The 20888-nt window shown below is 35.9% G+C and overlaps 1 protein-coding gene across 4 annotated transcripts in view; it reads right to left on the reverse strand.

Annotated features, from left to right (window-relative positions):
• Positions 1–14948, reverse strand: part of LOC130046253 (glycine receptor subunit alpha-2-like) — a 57337-nt gene extending 42389 nt beyond the window's left edge. The window contains exon 1 of one of the 4 annotated variants that reach the window (XM_048916346.2): positions 14287–14948. The gene's annotated coding sequence lies outside the window, so the exon portion shown is untranslated. Of the gene's footprint in view, positions 1–13948; positions 14234–14286 lie in introns of those variants that run through there. The other 3 variants (XM_056153615.1, XM_048916343.2, XM_056153614.1) reach the window with 3 other exon arrangements.
• Positions 14949–20888: the final 5940 nt, after the last annotated feature.

The following is a 20888-nucleotide window of genomic DNA, read 5'->3' on the forward strand; positions in this document are numbered from 1 at the left end:
GGTCCACCTCTTCTTTTTCGATGTAATTGCCCTCTAGTGTGATGCACTTAGACCAACGGTTTCCAAGTACCATCAGCCTAGAACTGAAAAAGTCAGGGTCCTTTCCATTGACCCACTCCTCAACTACCTTCACGACTTCTTAGTCAGACCAGAAATGACGTCCATGTCTATCCTTTTTCAAGTTTGGGAATAGGAAGAAGTCGCTAGGAGCTAAGCCATGTGAATAGGCAGGATGTGGTATTAATTCACACCCGTTTCGCTCTCCATCATCCATTGCAACTCTGCAAGTGTGGACTCTCATGTTGTCCTGTTGCAGCAAAACACCTTTAAAGAGTTTACCTCGGCATTTGTCACGGATGCCGGTTCTCAGCTGCCCTAGCAAGTTTGCACAGTACACGCCAGTTATTGTACTCCTCTTGGGTAAAAGTCCAAAATAATAACGCCTTTTGTGTCCCAAAATACGGTGACAATCACATTGTCATCAGATGGTTGCGTCTTGAACTTCTTTGGCATCGGGGACCCGGGCCCTATCCACTGACGATTCTGAGCTTTATTCTCTGGATCATAATAATGAACCCAAGTCTCGTCTACAGTCACCAGACCCAAAAGAAAATCATACACGGCGAATTAGCCGAAGTTTATGGGTCTTCTGCACTATTTTATGTTCTGGGTAGGAGAATGCAAACGCGGTAGAAGGTTTTTAGAAGATGAAGCCAGGTCTGGACGCCCACTAGATTTTGGCTAAAACGCTTCAACAAGGCGCTGTATACTGATGCTCTGGTTGTCGTTTGTTCATCGCTAAGGGATTTGGGGACCCAATGGGCTGTTAGATTGCGCATACCTAAACGATCATGTAAGATTGTTGAAACGCTACCATGTGAAATGCCTAATGCCTGCGCTATTTCCTCCACCTGAATTCGCCTATCAGAGTATACCAAATCCCGAAATTTCTCACACATTTCTTCGTCGGTGGCATCTAGTGGGCGTCCAGACCTGGCTTCATCTTCTAAAAACGTTCTACCGCGTTTGAATTCCCCTACCCAGAATTTAACCTGTACATAAAATAGTGCAGAAGACCCATAAACTTCGGCTAACTCGCCGTGTATTTCCTCGCCTGTGTTATCTTATACAAGTACCGAATTATAGCATGGTACTCAACTTTAGATGAAAAGCACGCCTTTGCATCACTAGCCATATCTTATCAATGAATGACTCGATACGCGTGCAATTTTTTACCCAGGTATAAAACATGTATTGAAACAAAGCATGAAAATCGTGACCGTCTCGGTCAATCGGAAATAGGATGGGCTGATTACTTATTGACTCGCCCTCGTATCTACAAACAGCTTTTCTTACCACACCCGGGTTCAAATACCATCAGACGCATAAACATGTCTCTGCTACAGAAATATATTAACCAATGAAAATTAACCAATTACGTCACGGGTCGACCAATGAGAAAGTGTGTGTTATATGATTATCGTTCGGCATTTACAAATGGCTGTGCCCATTGCGAAGGTTAAGGATTCGCTAAACAAAAGCTACGTCTCCTTGATCGTAAGGATTACATGACAGTGTTACTGACTGGATTCGGTAAATCATTACCCTATCAACTGCTCGGTGAGGAAACTATGGTAGAGGCTATGTTGATTTGCTTACTCAGATTTATCGGAATGCTTCAGAAATGTAGTTTCAATAGAGCGAGAGCGTTCCGAAAATTTCTGATTGGTCAATATCCTGGGTCATGCTGAGTTAACTCCATACGGGAAGTTGTTAGATTTGTATCGAAGCGTATCGTAGTGGAGCGGATTTACAAATTTAACTTTAATTAGATTGCTATTAGCATATATCCAAATTATTCCACATAAAGGACTACATTTTTCGAATCTGGAGAACTGAAATTTGGAAAACGGCCACCTATAAATCCATCCCATTCGATACAATCCGAAATATTAAATGCAAAACCATGTTTCCTGTGACCCCGTGACCTTGACCTTGGAGTTTGACCTACTCTTTGAAAATTTTAACCTTACTAATAACTTGAATAGTAAGTGCTAGAGCGTTGATATTTCACATGAGTATTCCTTGTGGCAAGTTCTTTCCGTGGGTACCAACATTTTTTACCCCGTGACCTTGACCTTGGAGTTTGACCTACCTTTTGAAAACTTTAGAGCTTTGATATTTCACATGAGTATTCCTTGTGACAAGACGTTTCCGTGGGTACCAACATTGTTGACCATGGACCTTGGAGTTTGACCTATTCTTTGAAAACTTTAACCTTGCTAATAACTTTTGAAAAGTAAGTGCTAGAGCTTTGATATTTCACATGAGTATTCCTTGTGACAAGACCTTTCCCTGGGTACCAAAATGTTTGCCCTGTGACCTTGGAGTTTGACCTACCTTTTGAAAACTTTAACATTGCTAATAACTTTTGAACAGTAAGTGCTAGGGCTTTGATATTTCACATAAGTATTTCTTGTGACAAGACCTTTCCCTGGGTACCAAAATGTTTGCCCTGTGACCTTGGAGTTTGAACTACTTTTAAAAATTTGACATTCGTCATAGTTTCTAAAATGGTAAAATATTAGTGCTTTCATATTGCACATGAGCATTTCTTTTGACAAGATCTTTACACATCTTGTTTTTTTATATTATTATTATCATTATCTTTTTTAACTCAAAATGAAATATTTTGAAAGATATTTCAAGTATTTATATTAATCTTGACGGCCTATACCAATGCTATTAATTATCTTATCTGCTGAACTTACATAGTCCAAAAATCCGGGTCTACACACGGGTGGAAGAGAATCATCTTGTCTGTGCATCGCCACGTTTTTTTTAAACAGATGTATTGATCTCGAACCGCAGACGATTGCTGTCCTACGGTTGCGTTGCTGATCGAAATATTGTCACGTATTTAATGACAGTCAAGTGTGTCTCACAACTGTCATTTGCGCAACACCTGTGTCAGACATCAAATTTAAATATTCATTAAGCATATGAATTAAGGCAATATTGTACAGTAGCTTAGAAAATGTAATGTAAGGAAGCCCATGAGTGTAAACCAATATTGAAAAGAAATTACTAAATTAAAAAGAAATTATTAAATAAAACAAAGAAAATTGCAAAATATTTAAAATAACTGAATTAATATATAATTTACGATATCATCATTACATGTACATATTGTAAATAAAACTGAAATATCAAAATACAAAATAAGATAAATTATGTGTCTGGGGGTGGAGGGGGGACTCCGGGTTAGATTAGTTCCTCAATACCCCTTGCTTGTTGTAGGAGGCGACTAAATGGCGAGGGGTGTCTTCGGATGATACCGTAAAAACAAAGGCCCCGCGTCACAGTAGTGATAAAAATCATTTTATTATACCGGTATTAGGCCAATCTCTAAAGCTTACAAAAAGCGTGAAACGATTACATAAATCGAAAGAGGGATGAGATAGACGGGGAATGCACACATTTCAGAGAAATTATTGTCACAAAGAAAAAAATTATCAAAGGGGGGGGGGGGTGGTAATATTCATACTTCAAGTGCCTGTGTGAAAACTACGAAAGCCAGATAGGCTCATTTTTGAAAAGTAAAAAAAAAATCTAACTCGTTATAACGAGTTAGTATCTCGTTATAACGAGTTAATTATCTCGTTATAACGACTTAATTATCTCGTTATAACGAGTTAGTATCTCGTTATAACGAGTTAGTATCTCGTTATAACGATTTAATTATCTCGTTATAACGAGTTAATCAACTCGTTATAACGAGTTAGTGTCTTGTTATAACGAGATAATTAACTCGTTATAACGAGATGATTAACTCGTTATAACGAGATAATGAACTTGCAATAACAAGATATATTATGGAAACTTTGTAGGTCCTTCTCAAGATTGTTCCTGAAATCTAACATTAGTTTTTAAACAAGTCGTTGCAATAATATAATTACATGTACTTAAAGAAATAAAAAAGAACGATTAAGAGAATCTGAAAATGTGTTCTTAATCTAGATTTTTCAGAGTAAAATACACATATCAACTTTGTAAATGTTGGTAAAAATGCGTGTATGCTGTAAAAGTAAATCACCACAGTACCCTGTATATTAATTTACCGATGTTTGTAAGTAAATATATTACTTATCGGTTATACCTTTTTATGGTGATATAACATAAATAAATCCAATCTGCTGTAGGCTTGGGTTTATTAAAAGCATGAATTTAAAGTACATGTAGTATTAATTTTCTTTGCAAGACAGATATGTCCTGCTACTTGCTCTATCTTCATGAAAAGGTGAAGATAACGAACAGTGATCAATCTCATAACTCCTATAAAGAATACAAATTTTAAAAATGGGCAAACACGGACCCCTGCATATACCAGAGTTGGGATCAGGTGCCTAGGAGGAGTAAGCACCCCCTGCCGACCGGTAACATCCGCTAAGAGCACTATATCTTGATCAGGTAAACGGAGTAATCCGTAGTCAGAATCCGCGCGTCAAGAATAACCTAACAATCGGTATGAAACACATCAGACAGCATTTGACCCATGAATGATTCTATTATTTATTGGTGGATTGATAATTCAAGCACGTAGAACTGTTTTCAAAGTGAGAGAAGTGTAGGGGTAATCTTCTGAGAAGTTGACGTCACAATTGTCTATACATGTAATTCTTGACAAGCAAAATCAAATAAAAAAGAATGAAAATCCAAACTTTAAAATCCGGGATGGGGTGGGGGCAAGTGAAAGCACACCCACAATATTGTAATCAGAGGGGGTGGGGGTGGGGTTTAGCGAGTATTCGTCCTTTTCTACATGAGTTCAATTCATTATATCAGTTGGTAGGACGTTGAATCATCACATGTTGATTTGTTTGAAGCAATAACTAACATTTTCTTGTCATCTTTACGACAAATAAAATCTTGCACAATAGTCATTATGAAATAATCATATGCAATTCAAATAATTTCTAATCAGTTTATCGAAATTTTGGAAAGTACAGGCCCTCCATAAATACTAATTCGTTATAACGAGATACTTAACTCGTTATAACGAGATATTTAACTCGTTATAACGAGATAACTAACTCGTTATAACGAGATAACTAACTCGTTATAACGAGATAATTAATTCGTTATAACGAGATACTAACTCGTTATAACGAGATAATTAACTCGTTATTACGAGATACTAACTCATCATAACGAGATACTTAACTTATTATAACGAGATACTAACTCGTTATAACGAGATATCTAACTCGTTATAACGAGATACTAACTCGTTATAACGAGTTAATTAACTCGTTATAACGAGATACTAACTCGTTATAACGAGATAATTAACTCGTTATAACGAGATATTAAATCGTTATTACGAGATACTAACTCGTTATAACGAGTTAATTTTTTTTTTTTTTTTTTACTTTTTCAAATATGAGACTATCCGGCTTTCGATGAAAACCAAGACCTTACCAAAACAAATATATATGTAAAACATAAAAGCCCAACTAACTTAGGAGGTATTGAATAGGTTATGCTTTCTTAAAAGTAGGCCCAACTTCAGGGTCACAAGGTTAATAACTTTGGTACCATATACAGTTAGTGGTCTTCTCATAAGAAATATGCATACCTATGACTATATTCGCGAGGGCATTAAAAGCAACTGAATCCACACGACTTGGGTATATACGCATATGATTTAGTGTGGGTTGGTACACTTGAAAGGAATTTGTTTGAATTAAATTCCAGTGTATTTTGATGTAAAATTTCGATCTCCTGTTGAGACACCCACCCTACCCCCCAAGGTCCCTAAACTGAACGAACTAGATTTGAACTATACCTGACGATCCTTGCATATCAATATAACTAATCATGGCCCTGAACATTTCTGTTGAAATGATTTTTTAAAAAGATGCTTCCCTACATATCCCTATGTAAAATATTGATCCCCAAATAGTTTGTGTATCACAATGAACAATCCTAATGACAATAAAGACAACATTGTTTGCTACAAGAAAATTAGTTGCATAATAATCTTTTTGTAATATTCAAACACAGGGGCTATTGAATAAAAACCATTAGCTAAAAAAGAATCGTGTTCTGATTGTCTCTCTCACTGTTTACATTTCATAATTAATACTCTGTTTGCAGACCCTTTATCGGACAGCTTTCTGCTGGAGAAACTTCTCTTGCAGAGCTTATGTTTACAGATGAGACAGTGTATATTTTCATTGATAAGTGAAGCAGAAGGTATTGTGGTCACGAAAGTTCGCTAATCGCTTTGTACATATTTCCATAAATCAATCCAGTCATGGAGAGAACGTTAATGGCCTGTTGTCCAATCCTTTTCTGCATTGAATAAAATATCTATCAAGCTGAACAATTGTTTAAAACCTTTTTTCATCATCTGTTTCATTATACCTAGTCAGGATTTGGACAACGATTCTGAGAGCATTGGAAAAGTAATACATGCAACCTATCTGCGTCTCTATTCATTTGAGAGATGTCATTATATGCAGACCATGTATATTTGGACGAGTGGACGATTTCTAATAGCAGGAAATATTATATTTCAATCTTTTGTAAATAGATGTAGCGATTTGACATACTTGATCACACATTGGTATAAAAATAAAGAATACACAGCACTAGACAGAGTACAAGAATTAATTCATTCAACCATGAAACTATGTTTTACATTTTTTGTTTGAATACTTCTACTATAACGAAAGTGAAACTTAATGTGTATCTGCTCATTCAATAATCACATAAAGAAAATTCAGATTCCTAAGTTAAAACATTTAATAGAAAAGGTCCAGAAAACCACATTCCACATAAAGTCACAAAAATCTCGTAAAAATCAGTCCACCGTAACGAAACTTAAACTCGATCTATGAACATATATATTAGTAAATTACAAATCTTCCTAAATCAAATGGTAAACAAATATAGGATACAAAAAACTGAAAAACTGTATTCAATCTTACATTTTTTGTTAGAATAGGTCAACTGTAACAAGAGTAAAACTTCATTTCTACTCTACTCACAGATTCCTAAGTTAAAGTATACTGGAAAAACGGTCGGCACAAGGTCCAATTAATCTTGCAAAAATCATAACTGCGACAAAACTTAAACTTGATCTGTAAACACACAGCAATATTTACATATCCAATGTGTTTGCCTTTGATAGCTCTACGAATTGCAATGATACATGCACTGTAGCTATTTCATCATAAATCCGCTGCAGTTGTAAACAATGTGCGTCCAAATACAGATAAATATAGTATGTCTATTTTAACAGCTGAAAATTCCGTCCGAAATGAAAGTAAAATGCAAATATAAGAAATAACTTGTAAAATACAAATATAACAAATAAACTTCACTTTTGAAGTCCCGTGGGGATCCGGGTTAGAATACGTCCTCGGTACCCCTTGCTTGTCGTAAGAGGCGACTAAATGGGGCGGTCCTTCGGATGAGACCGCAAAAACCGAGGTCCCGTGTCAAAGCAGGTGTGGCACGATAAAGATCCCTTCCTGCTCAAAGGCAATAAGCGCCGAGCATAGGCCTAAATTTTGCAGCCCTTCGCCGGCAATGGTGACGTCTCCATATGAGTGAAAGATTCTCGAGAGGGACGTTAAACAATATTCAATCAATCAATCACTTTTGAAAATACACGAGAGTACGAACTGTAACGCTTCACGTCAGTATATTTTTCATGAAGGGCTTGTAACCACGCTTCATGAAGTACGCCGGTGTGAAGCGCAGCAGCTCACACCCTCATGCATATTCAAAAATATAATTTATTTTTCAAGTACACCACATTCTAAATGTTAGCTTCCTCAATCAAAGTATAACGGAAAAAAGGGCGAGAAAACAAGTGGGACAGACAGATAGACGAAGAAACCTATACAGTCTCCTTCGGTTTCACCAGTACGATACTTATTATTGAAGAGTATGTAAGAAGGGTACATGCGTGTGCGTGCGTGTGTGTGTGATTAGTCTGTTGGTATAAGAATTGAAATGCCATTCGATTTTGATACGCCTGTCATAGACAGGTCGTATTATGGCATGACGTAATGCGTCTGCAAGTCTGTTATAACCTTAAGGACCAGATAAACCAGTATTTAAATCAGGCTGGGATCATCAAACTTTTTGCACATGCTTCAAAGGATGAGGGAAAGAAGCCTATTGTTTTTAAAAGTCTTATATCAAGGTCAAGAACAAAACAGAAACACTACGAATAAGGCTAGGATAATCAAACTTGATACATGTACATTCAATCATCATAAACGGGTTGTATAATCACCCGGGTCACTGTGATGTCCCTAAATGCAGATACGGTCATCCCAAGATGGACGACGCTGACACGTAAAAATTTGATAAAGGATTAATGCTTTTCCGTGTTTCATGTTTTAATTAATGTGTTACTAGATATAGAAATAAAACACAGAGACATTGTGCATTAGTTTAATCCCTAAATGAAGAAATCAGCTGTGCAACCAAAAAAAAAAAGAAAAAAAGATGTGGGTAACAATCACAGTTATCCGTAACTGATGCTACGTGTATCATTAAATAAGAAATTAGATCATAGGGCTTTCAAATTCGTGTTCTAAATGAAATAGAAATATGTTACATGTTTGTCATCACTCGGAATCTAGAATGTTCGTATAAGTCTTTACAAATTGTCAAAACTGGTCAATATAACTGAGGACTTTGCCCATTGACAACTCCCGTGATGAAAATCGACTCCCTTCCCATCATTCAAAATACTCTAGGCAAAACAGAGCAATTATCAGGCACCTTGTATCGTTTTAAAAAGAGGGGGAGGGGAGTCGTCGGAGAATGTGACTTCACAATTGTCTAAGATGCTCCGAAAGGTAAAGGTAGCAGAGGGATCGTCCTTCAATACATGTAGTCATATCCCCAACCCAACACCATAGTGAACCCCTACCCCATTAGCGCATGGTTTCGATTTTCTCTGATCTTATTTGCATCAGGAATCGTCTTGTATAAATAGCAAAAATTGTGTGTACTGGATATATTTATTATTGTGTCAACGCGTTTGGCTCATCAATTAAGCTCATATATATATTCAAGTAGAATCGGGGAAAGGGGGCCTGTCCCCTTTTTTGAAACAACCACCATTTTCTATTGTATATGCGTATGCACATGATTATGTATTTAGTAACTCATCCCCACTTGTTTTATGGTAAGAATGTAAGGTCGAAGTTATGAATTGAATCCATTTATTGAAGTCCCCGCTCCCCGATTTAAGAAATCGAAGTTTGGGAATTTTTTCTAGGCATGCACATAATGCATACAGTATGCTACTACATACACTTCCTATGTTTTCCCTACTGGACTAGTGTAGTATTAACTCACAAAATATAATGCAACTTTTACTGGAAATAACCCCCTCCACCCCACCCCCACCCTAATTTCTAGATCTGCTCTTCTAAGCGCTTCACCCAGACTTCTGACCTAGGTGGAAAAAACAATTTAGGCAATATTCTTTTATCTGACGATTTAATTGGTTTTAGTTGATTTAATATTCGTGTTCCAGATCCCCCGATCCGAGCCAGTACTCATTTCATATATGAGAGTATCGCTAAATGTTATGAAAGACCGCGAGTACTTTTGATCTGTCTACATTGGTCACAAAGTGTACATCTTTCCTTAGTCAAGTTCAAAGGTGTACACTTTTTTGGTGTAAACACCTATACAGGCATGTGTTGGTACATGTAATTGCAAAGAAAAATTCAATATAGCTGAAAAACGGTGAGGCGAAAAATTCACAGATTTTACTCTCCGTATTTTCTAAACAATATTCCCAATTTCATGCCTGTCTTCAATTACAAAAGTTTAGAATGTATTTGAATAAATGAAAACTAATGATATATTTCATATAATCATTAAAAGAAGTTTAGCGCCAAAATAACAGCAAATATTTTGGAGCATAACTTTCCAATGTTCAAAGCATCGTTTTTCAAAGAGAGGGGTGGGGGTCCTATTTGTGGGAGGCGGTAGTGACCTACAACTGATTTTACCTCCCCAAACCTCCAATTTCTTCTTAATTCATGGTAGTGGTGGGGTGTAGGCAGCAGCGTACTGCATGTATCATTGTGCTAATAATGAGACTGGGATAATCAATCCTAGTAAACATGTTCCCTGCGCTGAAAGGAAGCGTCCTTTTATTTATCAAGGTCAAAGGTTAAGATACTAATTACATAGGTCATCATGAAGGAAAGGCTGCTGATAAAGCCAGGATCGACATACTTGGTATGCATGACCCCCATGATGTTGGAGCCAAGCAGATGTTGAAGGTTTTTTTTTCCTCAAGTTATAATCTATAAGAGTTAAATATTTTACTATTGAACAGTTTATTCAGATGTATTTAAGGAATGCAAGTAATTTTTACTCATTTTATACTATATAAAGTAAGGTGGGTCAGTTTAAGCATTATGAGCCCTCAATATTAATACATGCCTCTCTTGAAAATTCGCGAGCGAGAACATTGGAAACTCAATTATTTTTATTATTTCCAATCCCGATTATTATATGACGATACCCCTCTGCTTATGTTTAGCAGAAAATTGCAAACCATTATTTCGCGAGGGCAAATAGATTACTGCAGGAAAACTGATTACAAGAACAACGTCATTATTGAACAAATCCAGGAAAATGCTGAACAGATTGTATAGTCACAACGAAAGCAGACAGGACACTACTGATTTCCTCGTCTCACTATAGCGATCGATTTCAAAACTACAAAACTTAACAGATGTAAAATCTCAATGCAATACCAGTTTGCTCTGAAGAAAAAAGGTGCTCCGATTGAACAATATAGTTATGAATTATGTGGAAACCCACTCATTATGACAAATGTAAATTTATGTTTATCAGCTTCTATTACCCAAACTCTCTGCTCGCCGTAGCTCGTTTTTGCTGTCATTAAAAATCTGAACAAAACAAAAAGAGTGATCGAGATTTAAAAATTGTCATTTATTAAATACCAAATGACGAAAGAAATCTTCAACGGAAGATTCTGGGGGAAATCGGCTAATACATTCTACATCAAAGTACCTGCAAAGCTAAATTACTCAAAGTCTGATTTCCCCCAAAGAAGACAAAATAACTTAAATAATGCTACGCTATAAGATGACAAATAAAAAATCATCAAAACAAACCCAGAGCAAAAAGATGGCGAACAAATAAGGCCATAAGATATGAAACACAGTATCTTATCGGCGCCATCAGAGGTATATATTGATTTTTCGCAAAAAGTAGTTTGAAATCTTGGCGCTTTATTTTTTGGCCCATTTTCTTTTAAAGGCATAGGGTCTAAATATTGGTGAAATTTTGCATGTTCCAAAAAGGTGGCGAAATTAAAGATTACAACTAGAAAATCACAAAAATGTTCTTCAGAATGTTTACAAACACATTGGATACGATAGTAATTACAAAATAATTCCCTGCTCTCATTTGCCTAAACTGGTACCCTGTTGACTTCGCATCTCTTATGTTTGTGTGTAGCCATCAATCAGCAGGGTACCAGTTTAATATATTGTCCTCCAGACGAAAATTTTATACAGGGCTAAAACGTCAAAATTACTTCAATTTCAAAGCGCTGTAGCTATACATAACTCATAATTAATACTGCAAATTTGTTTTTTGGAGTTCTTGCAAAATATTGTGACGTCATTTTTTAAATAAAAGATAGACCCTAGATGCCTTAACGAATATATCATTTAAATGAATAATTTTTTGCGCTTTTACTCTTGGCGAATTTCCCCATCCGCTGAACCAACAACTTCAGCGCACCAAAATTTCCTGTTGAACAGTAAATATGATGTGTTGGCGATTTCCTACCTATTTTAGTACCAAGTGATGTTCGTGAAATTTATATCGAGTATCGATGCGCTACCATGCGCTTTCCTACGCCACAGAAACACAGGTGTTCATATTTCAATACATCAATTCTCGACCTCGGAAGCTATCCTGCAACATCCGCGAAAATGCGCACTTTCTTTCTCAGTTACGTTTAAGGATTTTTGAGAGTATGGGATGATATACCTCAGCTGAACAGAGATATTGCTCCATGAAAAATATGCCGATATGTGAAGAGGCTCATGCTATACTTTCAAAAATCGCTAAAACACATCAAAGATGCGTATGACCGAGTTGCAGTTTGAAAAATTATGCACGCTTGCATTCACGAAGTAAAAACATGCATGTATTTAATATAGTTTATAATTATGAAGCTTTGAATGGCCGCAATAGGTATTTAGTGTAATAATGACCTTGACCTTTGGATTTCAAAGCAACATGAATCTGAATGTCATCAGGATTTGAAGTCTGATAAACATGCACCAGCAAGTACATGTATAAAAGTTAGAGGCAAGCTCAAATCTACGGTATATGGTGAAAAAGAGACCTTGACCTTTGACCTCAAAATAAATAGGAACCTTCCTCTTTTGGATGTGATCAATACATGTATATGCAAGTCTGACAAAGATGTCCCTAGTAGTATGAAAGTTAGAGACCGGACCAGCTCAAATCTATGGGATTTGGTGACAAAGTGACGTTGACCTTTGGACCTCAAAATAAATAGGAACCTTCCTCTTTCGGATGTGGTCATGTTATGTAAGTCTCACAAAGATGCACCAAAAAGTATGAAAGTTAGAAACCGGACAATCTAATTGTGGACGCCGCCCGCCCGACTGGACACCCATCCTTCGCAAATTTAAAAGCCTAGATTTGCAACGCATCTCCGCTAAAAACTAAAACAAAATTTCTTATACACTGTAGTTACTTTTTCTATTTTTTGTTATTTATCATATAAAAAACAAGCATCGCTATTCCAAGTTTTCCATTGTGACATACTCAATAAAGTTGAAAATTCCTCGGTCCCAGTTGTTTTTATTTCAATGGCAAAATGATATCAAGAAAAAACAGAATGAATGTAAATATATTTTGATATTTTCCCCTAAATATTCAACACTAGAGAGTACCCATGCTTTCACTGAAGCATACATGTATATGCCCAATCGGATCACGCGCTCGTCCTTTTCCGTAAGCGGTTACGGAAATAGCCGAGTAGTTACGATTGGTATATGCCTTCACTGTTGTGACGTCATATATTTATATAAATCGATTTTGGTGACGTCACAATTGTTTACAAATAATGGTGGATACAAACACTTTATATAATCAAGAAATTCTCTCATTCTATGAAAGTATATTCACGAGATGATATACCTGTACCTTGTTCAAGCCTCTTCCCACCGGCATATTTACGCGTAATGTAGCGCGTTAGCGTCCGTCTACGTCTCAATGATGGATCCACATTATTCTCTCACGTATTGAGCCAAAACCTGCTCAGCCTCTATGATAACTTTTTTTCGTATTATTACTGCCTGTCATTTATACAGTTTTATTATCTTTATCTGATTAATCTATTTGATGATCAAAATGTTCGAACGCCCCGCTTCCATTGAATTTTACGATGCAGCTTGGACAATGGAAGTTTTGACATGTAGTTGTAAAAATCGAATCACTGATGTAATATTTTGTGCAAAACAATTGAAAATGTTTTCACGAATGCATCAAAATAAATCTATGTTAACTGAAAAACGAGTTTTGGAACACAGTGCTGAATTTGGATTCCATACCTGTTTTAATCATTACCAAATATTTCAATGTTTAAAACTATTCATTCGATATCAAACTTCCACTAAAGTAAAACTGCAACATATGTATTAAAATTACATCTTTTCCATTGCAGCATCTTATCAGAATATTTGAAAACATGTGTATATTTATGAATATTATATACAAAAATAAGCTTTAATGTCTTATGTCCTCAATATAAGCCAAACAGTCCTGGAAGATCACCTAATGATAATAATAAACAAAAAACAACAAAACATGCACTTCTTACATCCCCGTGCAAATAGATACCTCCCGTCTTTTCTGTCAATGACTCCCGTCTCGTGAAGTAATTCTGGTTGATACAGCGAGGTGTCAACTTCATTACCAGTCAATAGTTCACCCCGGAGTTTTTGCCGGTATGATATAATTTTGAAAACATGTGATAATGTATCCGTATGAAGAACATCAGATGAAATGCTTGAGGCGAAATCACACGGGATGAAAAAATAGTAAAATCCCTGATTATTTGATAGAGCAGTGTGCCCCCAATGCTTTGTATACGCACGTCTCTTCTAATTGTGACTAAGTAAACATTTCTTTCTTCGGAAAATTACGAAAACAACTTACCTTTGATAGACTTCATCAACAAACTATCAGCTGATCGACATAGCATATTTCATCACCCATCTGCTGTCGAGCCAGCATGTGTTTAAAGATAACTTTCCATAACATGTCATATCAATGAGGTCAATAACGGCATTGTGCACTTGCATTCGTTATGTTGTATTTAACAATTAAGAAATCTTCACTCATCGGAGTCTTCTCATAGGGGAAAAAGATAACATTATCGTGATGATGTATGAGGTGAACTCAGTCTGTTGTAAATTCCCAAACGTCCCCAGAATATATTCCAACTTTTGATCGTCTCATGAAGTATTCAGTAACATTGCCATATTTCGGGCGCTCATTTGATCAAGTTCCTCTGAACAATAGTATATTCCCCGGAAACGTACAATTAAGCAGAAATGTTCCTTGCAACAATTTACAAGCATGGTGTGACATTCCACAGAGTACCCTTCCACGTAACGTAATTCAATCATTTTTCGATTTCTCTCTTCTTTCTGTTAAAAGCATAGATACAATTTTTGCCAAGTTACATGTGACATTTTAACACATTTAAAAAAAAAAGTTCCACACTGCAGTAATGGCTGAGGATTCGTGTCCCTCCAGCATCGAGATGACGATCGTTTAACAAAGTGTCGACAAGCTATGTAGTGCAGTTACGAGACAGGGGTTACATCAGCTAGAGTTTCATTGTGTTGTACACAGATATTTTTCCTTTAATATTGATGTTTTTGTATGGATCTACTTACAGAATGTACTACCTATCTCAATGCTTGTTATGTTTACGGGTCCTCTAACCTCGTACTGGTAAGATATTAATAAGAAAAAGATGGCAAGCTTTCATTTGAAAATATTAGTAATTGTGTATGTGTTGAGCTCGGTTACATTGTATACATAGATGGGCAAAATCATCAAACTTTTTAAATTCATCTAGAATGAAAGGTCAGGGAACGATTGTGGTAGGACAAAAAAGGACTTATTCTTCGGGGTATAACAGGCATGCAGTTTTTACTTTTGTAAAAAAAAAAAAAAAAAAAATGAAATGTAGAAAGTGAAATTGATCTGAGAGTTAATGTTGATTCGTCTCAACTTTATGCCCCCTTCCCCCGAGGACATATTGTACGGAAACGGTGACGCTCCGATGTACGTGTAAAACCCGTGGCTCCATTTCTCTGCGGAATTACGAACTGACATGGTAAACAAAGCTCTGACGAAAAGCTGTTTTATCTCACAGTAACCAGAACTGTATTTGATAGACACACCGTTCATATTGACACCCGAACTATGGAGATTTAGTACCGGTAATAGTTTCTAAAACATATTCAATTTGTTCCCACAAAACAGGTTTTTAGTATGCACGCAGCTGTTACTTGTAACTGTTGATAATAATAACTATTGATGGTGTATTTTCCATGTTGATACTGACGTTTGACAAGAGTCTACACACGAGACCATATTACGCGGTCTCCCACACACAAACGGTGTTGTTCTCACAACGCTCGCGTACTATGAAGAGGCGGTTCAACTTCCTAGCCTTCAGATATAATTGCATCTTTAATTCAGGCCATTTAAAGTAAATTATGCATTGAGTTCTCTGGTGCAATAAATATAAAAATGTTTTAAAAGCATCAGATGTAAGGGTATCTTCTGCTGTTTAGTATTCCATTAATCAAAGAATAATTAATTCAACATGCGCGTGACAAAATCTCTTTGATTATTAAAAGCCTTTGATTTATGATTTACAGGTCGTAATTACTTTTTGTATGTGAGCATTTACTGCAATGTATAACTTTCTTTTACCAGAACATTAAAGATGGATGCAGCATAATGCCTAGACTCCTGTGAATCAATAATATCGGAGATGAAAGGGGTATACGTGTCTGCTAAGTTCGCTATATACTCTTGGAAACATAAATACTGGGAAATGTGTCTTGAGTATTATGAAATATATATTCATTTGAATTATGCACATTTATTCACCCCTCAGTAATGTTCAAGTAATCCATGGAGTCAATTAGTTGTAATGTGTTGTTTTTTTAAAAAAAAAATTATTTTTAGGCAATATATCTCGAATGAGAGATTTGAATGTTAAATAGAATCTGCAAAATTTAATTTCGTACTTGATTTTATTTAATTTTTGTATTGTTTGTTTTTTTTCTTTTTTGGTTTTGTTTTGTTTTAGTGTGATACGTGATACTCAGTGTTTGTAACAAACTGGGTCTTGGGTAAGCCTATGTAAACGAATAGATCTACATACATGCATAAATTTACATTTGTAAGTGTTTTCCTTGGGTCTATACGTGTATATGTATCAAAATTTATATGTACATGTACTTGTTTTGCTCTTTGTTTCTCGATATAATGAATGAATGTGTGTTTGTTGGGAAGAGATATTAAAGATTTATTTGTCCAATTTTTATTTTACGAATTCCTTAACCTGTTTTCTTATACAAATGTACATCCCCATGTAAGATTTTTATCCCCCGTTGCTGCCCCACTCTACATCTGCTGGCCACAATTTGAACAAACTTGAATCTACAGAAGACTTTTAAAGATGTTTCCAATATATCCGCATCAAACATTTTGATCTCGTATTTTGGCCTCACCCTATCTTAAGTTTAAACCTTTTATAGTATTGTCCACAGGCATATCCGTAGGTATTGGCATTCCTGATTCAGATCGATTATTCCTTGTTATAAAAATGATCGTGGATCATATATAACATACAAGATATCTATCTCTCAGAGAGAGAGAGAGAGAGAGAGAGAGAGAATCAAAGGGAACGTTTCCTCCGGTTGATTTTGATTCTATTAGTTTTATTTGCTTCATCTTCAGTTTGGTTCATTTAAAAGACCATGGGCTGATAAATTATTCAAACACTGCATTTTATTAGTGGTATAACTTAATTGTCACCCACTCAGATTTCAATCACTAAAACGAACAACCTTGGGCCCCATCGCTCACCTGAGTCACCTTGGCCATGTCGTTGTTCAGCTGCTGTGATTTTTAGAAGATTTTCCCCCAATCTTTATTCCCATGAAAATATTTGATTGATTGTATATAGTTTAACGTCCCTTTCGAGAATCTTTCACTCATACGGAGACGTCACCATTACCGGTGAAGGGCTGCAACATTTAGGCCCATTGCCCAGCGCTTATAGCCATTGAGCAGGGAGGGATCTTTATCTTCCACATCTGCTGTGACACGGTGCCTACGTCTTTGTGGCCTCATCCGAAGGACCGCACCATTTAGTCGCCTCTTACAACAAACAAGGGGTACTGAGGACCTATTCTAACCCGGATCTCCACGGGATTGTGGCCCCAACAAAACTGAACATGAATTCACACAACATGGGGATGCCTCAACACTAATATGAATAACATAACATTGCTTTTCGGAAGGTCAATGACATAGAATGAATGAACGGTCTTGCCATAAGAAATCTATATACAAAATATGAAAGTTCAATCTACCTTAAAACTATAGTAGCCAGGAAATATTGAATATGTTACGATAAGATCAGATAATTTTATTCCAATTTTGGGCCCAGAGCAAGACAACTTATAAAGAAGAAAATTTCAAAAAAGAAAGAAAGTTTACAACATTAACTACAGGTTACATGGACTGCAAACTACATGTGGATGCAGCATGTTGGGGAAACGAGTACATACATATATGAATTGCTAATCAGGTGTATACACAAATAAATGGACAATATCAGCTAGTATTATACCAACATATGAATAATAATGTTACGTTTTCTTATACATGTATGTAGGTCAAACTGTTGAAGGTCACACACCATGGTATCACATGAAAGGTCTTGCCATAAAAATCAATACATAAAATATGAAAGTCCTATACCTTCAGGATATATCCTATGCGTTACTACCGCCAGAGCTTGTATTTTATATTTCAGTAATTTACGCCTAGCAGCATTATGTTCGGATTTTAAGGTAAAGTTCAACAGAAAAAATGAAACCAAAAATAATAGGTTTATCGTGTATTTTTTCAATTTTAGTAAATGAATGATCGTCTAAATTCATGTCGCCGATCGATAGATTTTAACATTTCAGGTAGCTCCATCCTTATATGTTAATGGTTGAAAGTGGAAAAACTATATTAATTTCCACTCAATATTGTTAGATTTAATTATAACCAAAGAAAATGTGTATATTACCACCTTTTTCTAATAATAAATATAGATAAAAACTTGTTGAAATAACAAATTTTAAATGTCAACAGTTTTAAAAAAAACTTCTAATTCATAAATATGTATGAATTAAATGTTGATATTAGGAAAATCATTGTATAATAGACATGCAGTAGAAGAAATACCAACATAGGAGTTATTGCCCTTGACAACATTTTTTAAATCATAAATAATTGATTATCTATAGAAGATATAAACTTTTTCAGTATCAATAGTTTACCAGATTTTTATTTTATGCAGTGAATAAAATTCTTCTGAGAGATATATTTCTACCATGCGCAAAGTTTAATTTAATAAAAAAAAATTGCAAAAACCTATGACAACACATGGGAATCGATCAACCTTTTAAGATAATATAGCCTTTAATTTTCCGCCTACATTAGTTTTATTCGCTAAAAATGGTAGTTATACCAAAGAGAATAAATAAATAAATAATTATATAGATCGAGCGGTCTAGCGCGCTGTTTACATAGTATATATAAAGAAAAATTAGAAGGCCGAAAATAACTCAACCGGTTTATGTTTGTGTGTGTAAATACTCTTTTATTGACATCATCTGAATTTTCTCTGAGCGTATGGGTATAAGAATGACATGAACGTTACTTTATGTTTTAAAAAATCAACCCAACCCCCCCCAAAAAAAAACAAGAGGACCATGGGCCACATCGCTCACCTGAGTCACCTTGGCCCATATCTGAAGACTTTCCATATATATTTGCATGTAAAACCTTAGTCCCTATTATGGCCCAAACTACCCTTTGCAAACTTGAATCTACACTATGTCAGAAATTAAGCTTTCATGTAAATGTCAACTTCTTTGGCCTAATGGTTCTTGGGAAGAAGATTTTTAAAACTTTTTCCTATATTTGTATGTAAAACTTTGACCACCCCCCACTTGTGGCCCCATCCTACCCCCCGGGGGCCATGATTTGAACAAACTTGAATCTGCACTATGTCAGAAAGTTTTCTTGTAAATATCAGCTTTTCTGACTCAGTGGTTATTGAGAAAAAGATTTTAACTATATATTTGTATGTAAAACTTTGATCCCCCTTGTGGCCCCATCCTACCCCCGGGGGCCATGATTTGAACAAACTTGAATCTGCACTATGTCAGAAAGTTTTCATGTAAAAATCAGCTTTTCTGGCTCAATGGTTCTTCAGAAGAAGATTTTAAAAGATTTTTCCTATATGTAAAACTTTAATCCCCTATTGTGGCCCCATCCAACCCCCGGGGCCCATGATTTGAACAAAAATAAATCAGCATTATGTCAGGAAGCTTTCATGTAAATCTCAGCTTTTCTGGCTTAGTGGATCTTGAGAAGAAGATTTTTAAAGTTTTTCCCTATATATTTGTGTGTAAAACTTTGACCCCCCCCCCCCTTGGGGCCACATCTATTCCCTGGGGTCCATGATTTGAACAAACTTGAATCTGCACTATGTCAGAAAGGTTTCATGTAAAAATCAGCTTTTCTGGCTCAGTGGTTCTTGATAAAAAGATTTTTCCTATATATTTGTATGTAAAACTTTGATCCCCTATTGTGGCCTCATCCAACCCCAGGTGCCCATGATTTGAACAAACTTGAATCTGCATTATGTCAGGAAGCTTTCATGTAAATCTCAGCTTTTCTGGCTTAGTGGTTCTTGAGAAGAAGATTTTTAAAGTTTTTCCCTATATATTTGTATGTAAAACTTGGATCCCCCCTTGTGGCCCCATCCTACCACCGGGGGCCATGATTTGAACAAACTTGAATCTGCAATATGTCAGGAAGCTTTCAGCTCTTCTGGCCCAGTGGTTTTTTGAGAAGAAGATTTTTAAATGACCCAACCCTATTTTTGCATTATTGTGATTACCTCCCCTTTAAAAGGGACATGACCCTTCATTTGAACAAACTTGAAAGCCCTTCACCCAAGGATGCTTTTGGTCATGTTTTGTTGAAATTGGTCCAGTGGTTCTGGAGAAGAAGTCGAAAATGTGAAAAGTTTAACAGACAGACGGACAAAAAGCGATCAGAAAAGCTCACTTGAGCTTTCAGCTCAGGCGAGCTAAAAACCAAACAACACAACGGCGTTTTCAGTGCAATAGATGCTTGATAACAATTATACAATATGCCATGTGTATTTGTAATTGAATATATACATAAAAATTTATGAAATGGCGTTAACTTTTCAATTTTTAGTAACAATACATTGGTCGAAACTTGCATTATCAAATAAAATCAACCTGTGGTTAAAATCGAGTCTAACTTTGCATATTCTTTTTAATTAGTCTATTGATTTATCATAATAAAGTAAATATGGCCGCTTGTAATGGGAGGTTGATTCAAAGAAAATAAAAACAATGCAATGAACCTGTAGATCGAGGTAAGTATTACGAGTTTTCTAATTTTGAAAG

Source organism: Ostrea edulis, chromosome 2 (genome assembly GCF_947568905.1).
Source record: "Ostrea edulis chromosome 2, xbOstEdul1.1, whole genome shotgun sequence".
NCBI classification, from domain to species: Eukaryota; Metazoa; Mollusca; class Bivalvia; order Ostreida; family Ostreidae; genus Ostrea; species Ostrea edulis.